At 37.6% G+C, this 12,268-nt stretch overlaps 1 long non-coding RNA gene across 2 annotated transcripts; it reads right to left on the bottom strand.

The window, feature by feature from the left end:
* Nucleotides 1-10,832: 10,832 nt before the first annotated feature.
* LOC122025301 lies at nucleotides 10,833-11,897 on the bottom strand. Of its 2 annotated transcripts, XR_006123659.1 has the most exons (4): nucleotides 11,829-11,897; nucleotides 11,621-11,685; nucleotides 11,436-11,519; nucleotides 10,833-11,319 (listed from the first exon to the last, which is right to left on the bottom strand). It is a non-coding gene; the product is annotated as an uncharacterized LOC122025301 (long non-coding RNA). The 2 variants fall into 2 exon arrangements; XR_006123658.1 differs by having other exon boundaries at nucleotides 10,836-11,319; nucleotides 11,621-11,891.
* Nucleotides 11,898-12,268: the final 371 nt, after the last annotated feature.

Here is a 12,268-nt window from a genome sequence, read left to right as displayed (position 1 = left end):
ACAGGTTGATACTAATTGTAAGCAGGAGTAATGATTCAGATGGATACAGATTTTGATTTGCTTCAAAGAATTGAGCAAACATTGCTGGTCAATTAGTTGTACTAGAATTTAGCCAAAAATCAGATCCAAAGTATCAGAATTCCATTTAGGAAATCAAACTTAGGTTCCGAGCTTAAAGATTTGCAAATTCCAAGGGATCCATAGCTTCAGAATCAGATCCTATCTCAATTGGTTCCACAGTTGGATTGGAGTGGAAGTTAGTGAACTCCTCAATTCAGCTTTTACAAAATCAGGAATTTCAAAGTCTCTAAATTTCACATTTCTGAGCATTTTCTTCAAATGTATTTCCTAAGTTATAGATGACACTTTTCCCTTGATTAGTTGGAAAGATACAGTCATCTTTGTATGGTTGAAAAGGTAACCAGAACTTGGTGTCCCAGCAACAGCACAGTTCAAAAATTAGAAATTCCAATCTGTCTCTGCATTTCCGGCACCCCTTTCTTCCAAGCTTCTGAGTCGATAACATCAAATAGCATTGCAAGTTAGGTGCTTAACTAGGATTAGTCACTATTTAAGAAGTTTGTAAGATAGCTTCCCACAAAACAATTTAAATTTATGTCACAATTTAAACTCTTTGACATAAACAGATTTATTGATAACTGTCAAAAGTTTCAAAATTTGGAATTCAAGATAGTTCCAGCTTGAATCATGAATAGCTAAGCTTAACAAGAAAACACATTTAGCATTGAATTGATATGGCTGAAATTCAGTTTGTATTCTGGACAATTACAGTAAGAAAATTGGCACAAAATTCTGTTTTATCAAGTTCTGTTGAAACAGTTTTGTTTTTCAGCTGTTTTGGATGATCAGTATATCACCACTTCAATTACATGCTTCTACTATGACTGATCCTAAACAATTCAATTTCAAGCCCAGGAATTCTACTTCAGTTCCTGTAATATAAGTCTCTGCATCTACAATTCCCAAAAATCTGATACAAAGGCACAGTTCTTTAGAATTCAGCTCCATGAAACCAGATCTCGTATCATTAAAGACTTGAGAAAGAAAGGCATCACTTGTACTAAGGTAACAAAATCTTTACTTAAGTTCACTGATCAAGCAGCTGCATAAGAAACTTGGCATACAATAGATTTATGTTTGTACATCATCTGATGTTTTATTTCTGCAAATTTTACAAAATTTCAGCAAACAACAGTTTGTTAACATCCAACAACTCCTTCCTTTGAAAATAACAATTTGATCTAGCTGTTCACACAGCTCCTGGGATTACTGATTAGATATCAGATTCAATCTCAACAATCTTCTGAATTCTGGACATCTGGAATCCACTTTCACAACATTAATGTAGCAACTTCCTCAATTTCCAACAATCCTTAAAACTTCCCTGCTTCTTTGAAATCTTTTCTAGTAACAACATATTTAGATTCTGAAGTTGATTTCTGAATTCTAGTTCCAGAATTTGAACGGTTAAAGTAGTTAAGGCTTGAATCATGAAAAGTTTACAAAAGTTATAACACCATTTAGTACTGAACTACCAGGAAACTCAACTGGAATAGTTGCTGATTATAAACTTGATAATTTCTAAATTTCAGAATCGTAATTTCAACAGGGTTTTCCAAAACTCTGATTCCAGGTTTAGTATCAGAACTCTGATCCCTTGAAAACTCCAAGTTTTGCACTCAAGAACTTGAAAAAGGTAGAGCATTAAATAACAACAAAAACCAACAACTTAACATAGCTCCTCACCAATTCAAAATTTGCAAATAAAACTTGGCACAAACATATATACTGCTGTGATTTTCAGCTTTCTTCATTAACTTAATACTGTCCAGAGAGTTTGTAAAAGAAGTTGGCACAAATCAAGTTCAGCATTTAGCTTCAACACCACTAAATTATCACTTTTAGCAAATCATAGAGATGAAGGACTCTTGTCACTTCCATTTCATTCCCGAAAGTCAAAAAGCAACCCTCATGAAGCCATCAAAAATCCTTCAAGCCCTCTAATTTTGTCCAAAATCCCTCCCCCACACTTACAACCTTGTCATCTTGCATAATCTAACTCATCAAGAATTCAACCAACACTCTCAATATAAACATGACAAGCAAAGCTGATCAAAGGTTAAAATGCTAGATGCGAATGTTTCAAGAAAATTGTGGAGAAAGAAATTAGAATTTATGATGAAACAAGAATGACAATATCCTTAATCTCCATGCACACAAATGCTATTGTGACTTTGAAAAGAAGCAAAGCAAGTTCTAGAGTTTCAATTGTTGTAAGTGCATGCCACATAAAAATATAATAGTGATTAGGCTTAAAGTGGTCCTCACTAGGTAATATTTATGCAATCAAGCTCAATTAATCAAATTGGAATCAACTACCATTTTAACCAAAATCATGTAAGTAGAGCATTCAATCATGTCGCATGACCTAAAATTGACGATCAAATTTAAGAAGCTTTTACCATCTTAAAAATATTACTAGAAAAATTCATGGAGAATTTTATTCAAAATGATGTGCTATGTATACCAAACTAAATGTAAAGTATGAAAGCAAAATGCAAATGTAAAGTATTAAACTAAAGAAATGTATAAAGAATTTATTAACAAAGCATGAATTAAAATGCAAAAGCAAGCAAAATTGGAACCAACTCCCCTTTCATTTCCCGGTGGTTGAAGAAGGTTCAAAAGGAGTATCCATGCCGGTAGTAGAGTAATCATGGTTCCACTCAAATTCTTCTTATTAATCATTTTTCCTTTTACCATTCTTTCTGGAGGTCGGAGACGGTTCAGATTTAATACCCACTCCGGAAGCTTGTATTCTCCTACAACATCATTAAAAGAAAAGACCTCCCATACACATGTGGGATAAAAAAAATAGGAGAATATTAATGTGGGTAGAAAATTTATCAAGAAATGAATCACACCTAATTAAATCAACAATTGGTACCTCTATTAAATTTTTTGAAAAATCACAAAAAATACTCACCTTGTCATCTTGAAAGGTACCTGGAGTGGTGATTGCTACCTCATTTTCATCAAATGAATGCTCATGTCCTAGTTCTAGTGAATGTTCAATCTCATGTAGTGATTCTTGGATGCTTGAATTTATAGCACAAGTCCCTACACTTACATCCTCTATCCTTGGTGATTCTCGAGGTAATGCTTCCAATAAACATTCCTCTACACTTAACTTTTCATCAATTAAATTTTCATTTCCTGCATCTTCAACAACATCTAAAGCAACACTATTAGTAGAATCAGAAATTTGTACAACTACATCATCATCACAAATAATACTAAAAAAATCTTGTGAATAAATGGGAGTAGGGTCAGGCCTGACAGAATCACTACTTTCCATCTCTCCACTGGAGTTTTGTGCTTGTAACTGATTGATGGATAATGCAATTTGATCTGACTCTGAATATTCTGTATCCTTGCAAATTGTTGCTCTTGATGCTCACTCATTTGATGAATAACTTCATTATATTTCCAAACTGACTTTGCAAATTGTTCTTGTACATCCTCATACCTATTCCGCTGCTCCATAGGTAAGTAGTACTGAGATTCAAACTGATAGAACTGAGTCTGAGGCTGGTAGTAATAACTCTCCATCTCATCTCCAAAATACGAATAATATGGATCCATGGTAAAAAGAATTTCCTATTCTTACACTGACAATTAGTAAATAAAATTAGAAGACTCAGGAACAAATAAAATTAAACACATGGATATATAATCATGAAAGCAATCAAAACAGCAATTTTTTTTTTTAAGTTTTCAAAATAAATAACAATCCTAAGATTATCAAACACCTCTACAATGTGTCCCCGGCAACGACGGCAAAATTTGATAGCAAGTCTGTCACACTCGTAAAACAAATTAATAATGTATATTCACTGAACCCCTTAACTATACAATAATGTTGTAATAACGAGCCCAGGATCGATCTCTCGAGGAACTAGCGGTCGGATAATAACCTAGGATTGTACGTTATTCTCGTTTTTGGGGGTTTTAATATGAAAATGGGGGTTTTAAGCTTTGAATGTAAATCTAACAAATGAAAAGCACAACAATAAGAAATTAATCTAATACATAAATGAAACCTAACTGTTGGACCCCGTGGTAGTTTTGATGTGATCAACCAAGTTGGTTAGGTCCTGCGTTGTATTTGATCCCTGTGTCTGAGTGTGCAGGAGCTTAGGAGCACAGGAAGTCGAGCGGAAGACGCAGCTAGCGAGAAGGACGGCACGGGAAGGGAGCCGACGGGCTCGGTGCGTCCGAAGGACGAGAGAGCTGCGGAAGAGTACTCCGGTGGGCGTGAAGAGCGTGTGCGACGTTCGAGGGACGTTAAGCCGGGACGGAAGGTTGCTCGAGGAAGGCCGGAAATTGGGTTCGGGTGAGCCCTATTTCGGTTGGCCACAATCACCCAAAGGATCGGAGCATCGGAAGTCGCAACAAGCTGGAAACGAAGTCAAAGGAGCTGAGCTGCCTACATGGAGGCGCCTCCAACCTGACTGGAGGCGCCTTCAGCCAGGTTGGAGGCGCCTTCAACCAGTCAAAATGACCGTTCTGCGCGCGGATAAAGTTTTATCCGCTGACTCCCATGGAGGCGCCTTGGACCCTCGTTGGAGGCACCTTGGAGCATCGGGATAAGATTTCCAGGACCTATATAAAGGCCCCTGGAACTAGGAATTCTACAACAACTCAAGCATTCAATCTGTAGTGTTTCCTAGCAATAGTTCTGAGCTTTTGAAAGTGTAAAAAGCTTCTCCGCCTTCAGCAAAGGAGAGTTTCTTTTAGTGCGCTTCTATTGCCTTGGATTAACAACCTCCTTGGTTGTAACCGGGTTAATTCTTCTGTGTCTTTCTTTTACTGTTTTATTATTTCGTTAACTATTGCGCTAACTGAGTTGAAAGTACGAGGAGGGTATAGTTACTTCTTGTTTTCAGCAATTCACCCCCCTCTTGTCGGCCTCCGCTGCACCAACAAGTGGTATCAGAGCCTGATCGCCTCAGAGGGACTAACCGCCAACTGAAGCACTACGATCAAGACGATGGCCGGAGCGAACATCCATCCCCCGAAGTTCGACGGAGACTTCGCCACTTGGAAGCGCAAAATGGAGGTATTTTTTAAAACGAATTTTGATATTCTTATTACAATAAAATATGGTTTTGCAGCGCCGAAAGACAAAGAAGAAAACACATGGAGCAAGAAGGAGCAAGCCGATTTCGTCGCCAACAGAAAGGCGGAGTTCCACCTGCTTAGTGTGCTGCCACCACAAGAAGTAAATCGGATCGGAAGCTACGACTAAGCGAAAGATCTTGCTAGCGAAGCGCGACATCCTCCGGAATCAGTTAACAAACCTCCGGATGAACCAAGGCGAGAAGGTAGCGCAACTCCAGGCGAGAATCAAGGAGCTGATAACGCAACTAACGAACCTTGGAGAAGAGGTAACCAACCGGGATTCTATCCGATACGTGCTCAATGCCTTCCCGAGAACTCCAGAGTGGGTCTCCTTAGTAGATGCGTACTACATCTCTAAGGACCTCGAGGTAAGTACGTTAGAACAATTATTTTCAACTTTTGAACTTCACGAATCTCGAGTTTCAGAACCCAACGGAGTAGAGAAGACAAGTCAGAACATTGCCTTAAAGGCAAAGATGAACAGTTCTGACTCCGAAGCCTCAGTCGACGAATCCGAAGCGGCACTACTGGTAAGACGCTTCAATAAGTTTTTTAGTACTAATAAATTTAAATCGTAGAGGCATCATCGAAAGAAGAGGACGGTTCGCTGCTACAACTGCAACGAAGAGGGACACATCAAAGATGACTGCCCAAAGCTAAAGAGAAAGGAGAAAGAAAGGGCAAAGCCAAAATACAAGAAACCAGAACCCTCCAAGCACAAGAATCTGAAGGCTACTTGGTCAGATTCGTCAACCTCTGAGTCGGACATTGAAGAATTCTCAGGGTTAGCACTATTGGCGAACCATCAACCGGAAGAAGACTCAAGCTCAGAGATGAGCATCGATGAAGGGGGAGGAACATCAGAAGAAGAAAGCAACAGTGAAGGGGGAGCGTCACCAGACCAGGTAAGTAAGGTACGCAATCTAACCTCAACTCAATCTTTCAAACTTATCAAGTCCCTTTCTAAAGAGTTAGATCAATTAGAAAAAGAGAATGCTGAACTAAAGTTGAACCTAGCAAGAGCATGCCCGTTAGAAATGTATGATCATCTAAAATCAGAAAATGAAAATTTAAAATTAGAAATTAAAAAATTGAAAAATGATGCATGCTTAAAGAAATTTCCAAAGTCAAAAATTAGAATTTATGGTAAATTAAATTGGTATATAAGGAAGCATCAAGGTCAACTTAGAAAAATACCAAGAAACTATGTACCCCCTAGATTTTTGAATAATCCTGTAGGAAAGAACCTTTATTGGGTTCCAAAATCTGTGCTTAATTAATTTTTCAAAAATTAAAAGCTTACAATGAGAAAATTAAACATTGAAATTCTTTATGGAAGCTTTGTCTAAGGAAGTGGTTGTTGCTCCAATAACCAAGAAGGCCTAGTGCCTCGCCACGACCTGGAAGCTAAAATATTGAAAGAAAATGTTTAATTAACTTTCTGAAAAAGCATTAAACAAAAATTAAATAATGCTTTGAAAGTTTATCAAATATTTGTTAAAATAAACAAAAATTCCTTAGAATTTTTTTTAAAAATTCTAACTTAATTTTTTGGGTTAGAAATTTTCTTCTGGAAAATTCTAAAAGTTCATTCACTTGACTTAGAAATTTTTTTGGGAACATTTGAATATTTACTTAGGATTTTTTTATACTTAGAATTTTTTTTTTGAAAATTTATTTTAACTTAGCAATTTTTTTCTTCAAAAATTCATTTTTAACTTAGAAAATTTTCAAAAAACTTCAATCTTACTTGAATATTCTTAATACCCCCATTTTTGCTGTGATCAAAGGGGGAGAGAAAAGTACAAGTTTAGGGGGAGTTAGAGAAAACTTAAAATTTATTTATTTTTTTAAAAAAAAGTGTTGCAATTTTACTAATTGCAAAAATTATTCTTAACTTGTTAGTTTAGTAATTTTTCTTTAAAATTACTGTTTTTTGTCTATTTTTAACCCTAACTTGAACTTGGGTTGATGCACATTAAAAAGGGGGAGATTGTTGGACCCCGTGGTAGTTTTGATGTGATCAACCAAGTTGGTTAGGTCCTGCGTTGTATTTGATCCCTGTGTCTGAGTGTGCAGGAGCTTAGGAGCACAGGAAGTCGAGCGGAAGGCGCAGCTAGCGAGAAGGACGGAACGGGAAGGGAGCCGACGGGCTCGGTGCGTCCGAAGGACGAGAGAGCTACGGAAGAGTACTCCGGTGGGCGTGAAGAGCGTGCGCGACGTTCGAGAGACGTTAAGCCGGGATGGAAGGCTGCTCGAGGAAGGCCGGAAATTGGGTTCGGGTGAGCCCTATTTCGGTTGGCCAGAATCACCCAAAAGATCGGAGCATCGGAAGCTAAAGCGAAGTCAAAGGAGCTGGACCAGGCCTGAGGCGCCTCCAGCTTGAAGGCGCCTTCAACCAGGTTGAAGGCGCCTTCAGCCAGGTTGGAGGCGCCTTCAACCAGTCAAAATGACCGTTCTGCACGCGGATAAAGTTTTATCCGCTGACTCCCATGGAGGCGCCTTGGACCCTCGTTGGAGGCGCCTTGGAGCCTCGGGATAAGATTTCCAGGACCTATATAAAGGCCCCTGGAGCTAGGAATTCTACAACAACTCAAGCATTCAATCTGTAGTGTTTCCTAGCAATAGTTCTGAGCTTTTGAAAGTGTAAAAGGCTTCTTCGCCTTCAGCAAAGGAGAGTTTCTTTTAGTGCGCTTCTATCGCCCTGGATTAACAACCTCTTTGGTTGTAACCAGGTTAATTCTTCTGTGTCTTTCTTTTACTGTTTTATTATTTCAATAACTATTGCACTAACTGAGTTGAAACTACGAGGAGGGTATAGTTACTTCTTGTTTTCAGCAATTCACCCCCCTCTTGCCGGCCTCCGCTGCACCAACACTAACTAGGTGTCAATGATCAAACCATAACGCATTGTCACCCTACGTCATAATTAAACCATCAACACATTCAAACTAAATATGAAATGACGAGACACAATTAAATCTGATCTAAAGGAAGATGTAAACCCTAAATTAGAACTTAAACACTAAACAATTAACCAATCATCAAATAAGACTTAAACTAAGCTTCAATGAAATTATATCTACTAAACATGATAAGGAAATGCTAGATGGCATCAAAAGAAATATAATCTAACTGTAAGAACAGTAACAAAGTGAAATAAACCCTAACTTAAAACTACCCAACTAAACAATTAATCAAGCACAAATTAAACACAATTAAGCTTCAACAAGGTAATGAAATGCTAAATTACTTGCATAAAAACATAACAAACTTAAAAGGAATCTGTTCTAAGCTATAAAACAGTAGCAAAATGAAATAAAATGGTAAACCAATCCATTTCACAACCAATCTCTCAAGCAACACACTCTTGCCGTCACACAAGAATGCCAAAGTCGAGAACACCCAACTCCGGACCTCAATGGAGCATTTCAGCTGCGTCTCAGTTCAAGGAATGCTCAACAATGCCGACAGACCACCCCCGACACGTTGGAAACAACCCTAAACCAATCAAGTGCTGAAAATTTGAACATCTTCAATCCGAAATCTCTGGATCTGGGATGAAGTTGCGGATGATGGAATGCTGTCGGATGGAGTTCAGGAACACCGGAGGACCACCGCCGATAGTCGCTGATGTGAATCGGAGTCGCCGATTGGAAGAATACCTCCAAATTGGTGCTGGAAAATAGAAGATCCGGGAGAAGAATTCCGCCGGAGGAAACACTCAACGACGGCTCCAGATGATCGGGATGAGCTGCTGTAGAGATTATCCACCAGGTTGAAGCTTGAGAGGATGATCGGAGAAAGAAAGGGGCCGAAATCCGGAAGAAGACGCGCACCGGGACTAAGCTGCTTGGAGGAGTCGACAAAGCCAAATGCTACTGTAGCTTCTCTTTTGAATCTGATCCAGATCTGAACGGGCGGTTGTGAGTAATTTGGAACTTGATCAACGGTGAAAAGCCACCCAAAATCTGATCCGGAGGTACTGATCTTCATAAAGGGTCTGGATCTACTCTCCCTTAGGTCGGATCGACTAGATCTTCACTGGATGGTTCAGATCTGTCCAATCTTCGATGAACGACCCATAATGCTCTGCAGCTTGATCTTCTCGTTTGAACTCCGATTCGAACACAATTTCGGTTCGAATAGATCCAAATCCAAGATCCTTTGATGCCTACAAAATAAGAATTAAATATTAGCATCAAATAACACAAAAATAAGATAATTTACAATTAAGTCCAAAATTGATACAATGCATAAAATGTGATGTAATCATGATTTAAACCTATGAATTCAACATCAAACCATGCATATATGAATCAAAATAATATAATAAAATCATGATTATCAACCATTGACGTGGGTCGACCAGTCATCGCGCTCCAATTCAACGTGAAGATGAAATTTCCCTTATCCGGGCGCCTGAAGCAACTCTGGGTGCCCGGACCGCTCGGCTACCTGGCCAGGCACCCACCTAGGGGTGCTCCCTCTACGAAGCTTGCTCGGGCGCCTGGAGCAACTCTGGGCGCCCGAATCACCTTTTTTTAATCTTGTCTTTCTTACAAAAAAGAGTTAGTCCTAACAACAATACATTTAACATCACTACAACAAAAACCTTCATAGACATCGGTTTTCCACCGGTGTCTATTTCATTTTCGACCGATGTCTATGAAGCCGATGTTAAAAGTCTGTCATTTTAGACATTGGGTTAAAACCGGTGTAGTATCACTTAACGACACCGGTCTTCGAATCGGTTATTAACCGGTGTAGTATCACTTAATGACGCCGTTTCATCAACGGTGTAAAACCGATGTAATATTGTATGTTAATAACACCAGTTTTGGCAGCAGTAAATGACCGATGTAATATTAGTTAATAACATCGGTTTTGCACCGGTGGAAAACCGATGTAATATGCATATTTTTTAACAGCACAAATTTGATTTCCGAAACAATGAAAAACCGACAATAATAAAAAAAAACACAAATATTCACAAATTATACAAATATTCTTCATTCAACAATATCCATAAAATACACAAATATTCATAAATTATATAAATAATCTTCTTACAACAATATCCATAAAATACCCAAACATTCTTTTTACATCAAAAGCTAGCTAATAGATATCAAAATCAAGGCAGAACATTCTTTTAATAACACATCAAGATAGAACCGCACTTCAAATGTAATCTAGCATGCATTCAGCCCACTTGAACCGCACTTCATCAATTTCAACTCTGGAGTACTTGAGATTTGTAAACTGTAAAAACACATAAATAATATATTAGTAAACCAAGACTAAAAATCATAGTTGAAAAAGTAGTAAGAGCACCAGGTAACAAGATGACTAATTGGAATGCTTAAAAAGAAAAACATTCATCATTTATCTCAACCACATCATATAGTGATAGATCTATCATTCCTGGGAACTTAATATAATCCAAACCAAAAATTTTAATCTAACTACATAAACAGCAATTTAATCTTTCAAATTTAATTCATTAGTAGTCGACCCAAATGACATAACTGTTTACCACTAATAGTACATGAAAAGTAAATAAATTCACTTTTAGTTTGCAAATAATAAATTCACTTTTATCACTAAGAGTACATGGAAAGTAAATAAATTCCTCAGCAGCAATAAAGATGAGTAACATCAATTCATTTATATGATTTCCAATGAGATATATATATGCACCTTAGATGATAATTTATGTTTCAGAAGTGAAGCAACAGAGCATAAAGCAACAATAGTCAATAACCACACCGCATCGCCAATGTCATTCATGTAAAGATTCAGCCGTAGCAAGGACTTAGTTTTCTTAACAAACTCAGCGATGCTAAAGGCGCCTTTGGGACCAATCTCATTGTTGCCAATATCTAGAAGTGTTATTTTTCCTAAACAAGAAGAAATATAGTTTTACATAATTGCTGAGAAGTAGTACAATCAATAAATACTGGAAAGCCAACAGATCTGATGAAGAAATTAAATCTGCAAGAAAGAACTGCATGGATAGAAAATCTAAGTGTGTGTAAGTCTTATTAGCTTGAGATGTATAGATCGAATTGCCTTATTCTCAACTAGTGCTCCAGCAAGACTTGCAAAACCCTATAAAATTTCACATGGAAATAAGGTGTAAGGAGTAAGGACACCAGAAACAAAGTGTAAAAGATCTAGGAATTTCATAAAAAAACATGAAAGATTGCCCAAGAATAAGGTCATACAGAATATTCAATCATATTATTGTTAAGTTCCAGTACACGTAAAGTTTGATTTTCTTTCAGCATATCTGCAATAACCCTTGCACCCTACATAACATATTTAGCATTCAAACTTTACCAGAATCAAGAATCATTTTCTTCCTCAAGAAACAAACAACCAGAACTTGCAACAAGTAAAATTAAACAACCTCATCTCCAATACCTGAACTGTTTAGTTGGAGTTCCTGAATACATCCATTTACCTTCAAAATATCTGAAAGAAAGTGACATTATAGACAATGATTTCAAAGTAATGCAAAAGAGGAAGTTACCTATTGAATTTCAAAAGCAATACAAACTATAGAAGGCATCAAGAATCGACATAGTTTGACAAATAGAAAGCACGAGATTATGAACCTCATCAATCCGAATATTATAGATCAAAATACTAGAATCTTCCATTCCAGCAGCAATCATGTTATTATCTTCAGGATGAAATGCTAAAGACGTGGCTGCCGGTGGGGTTGGCATAAAAGTGGTTATAACATGAAAGATATGTTTCGATTTAGTCGGTTTAGTCGGTTTGGTTTCTCCATTTTTGGTAGCAAGAGTAAAATCAATTCATGGCTACGCACCTTAAAAGTCCTCATATTTAACAGAGAAACTTTTCCACCTGATGCAGACGTTGTATAAGAGTCATTCTTAGATAAAGCAATACAAGCAGTTGCTTCTTCTGGATTGTTATCACTCCTTTCATTGGTCATAAGAATACCATTTGGTGGCTGACGGAGCTGAGGAGCAACAGATGCAGTTGACTGAACAAGCAAAGCAAACAATCAGCACTAGGCTTATAGCAA

Source organism: Zingiber officinale, chromosome 9B (genome assembly GCF_018446385.1).
Source record: "Zingiber officinale cultivar Zhangliang chromosome 9B, Zo_v1.1, whole genome shotgun sequence".
Taxonomy (NCBI): domain Eukaryota; kingdom Viridiplantae; phylum Streptophyta; class Magnoliopsida; order Zingiberales; family Zingiberaceae; genus Zingiber; species Zingiber officinale.
This window is presented reverse-complemented; position numbering and strand designations above follow the sequence as displayed.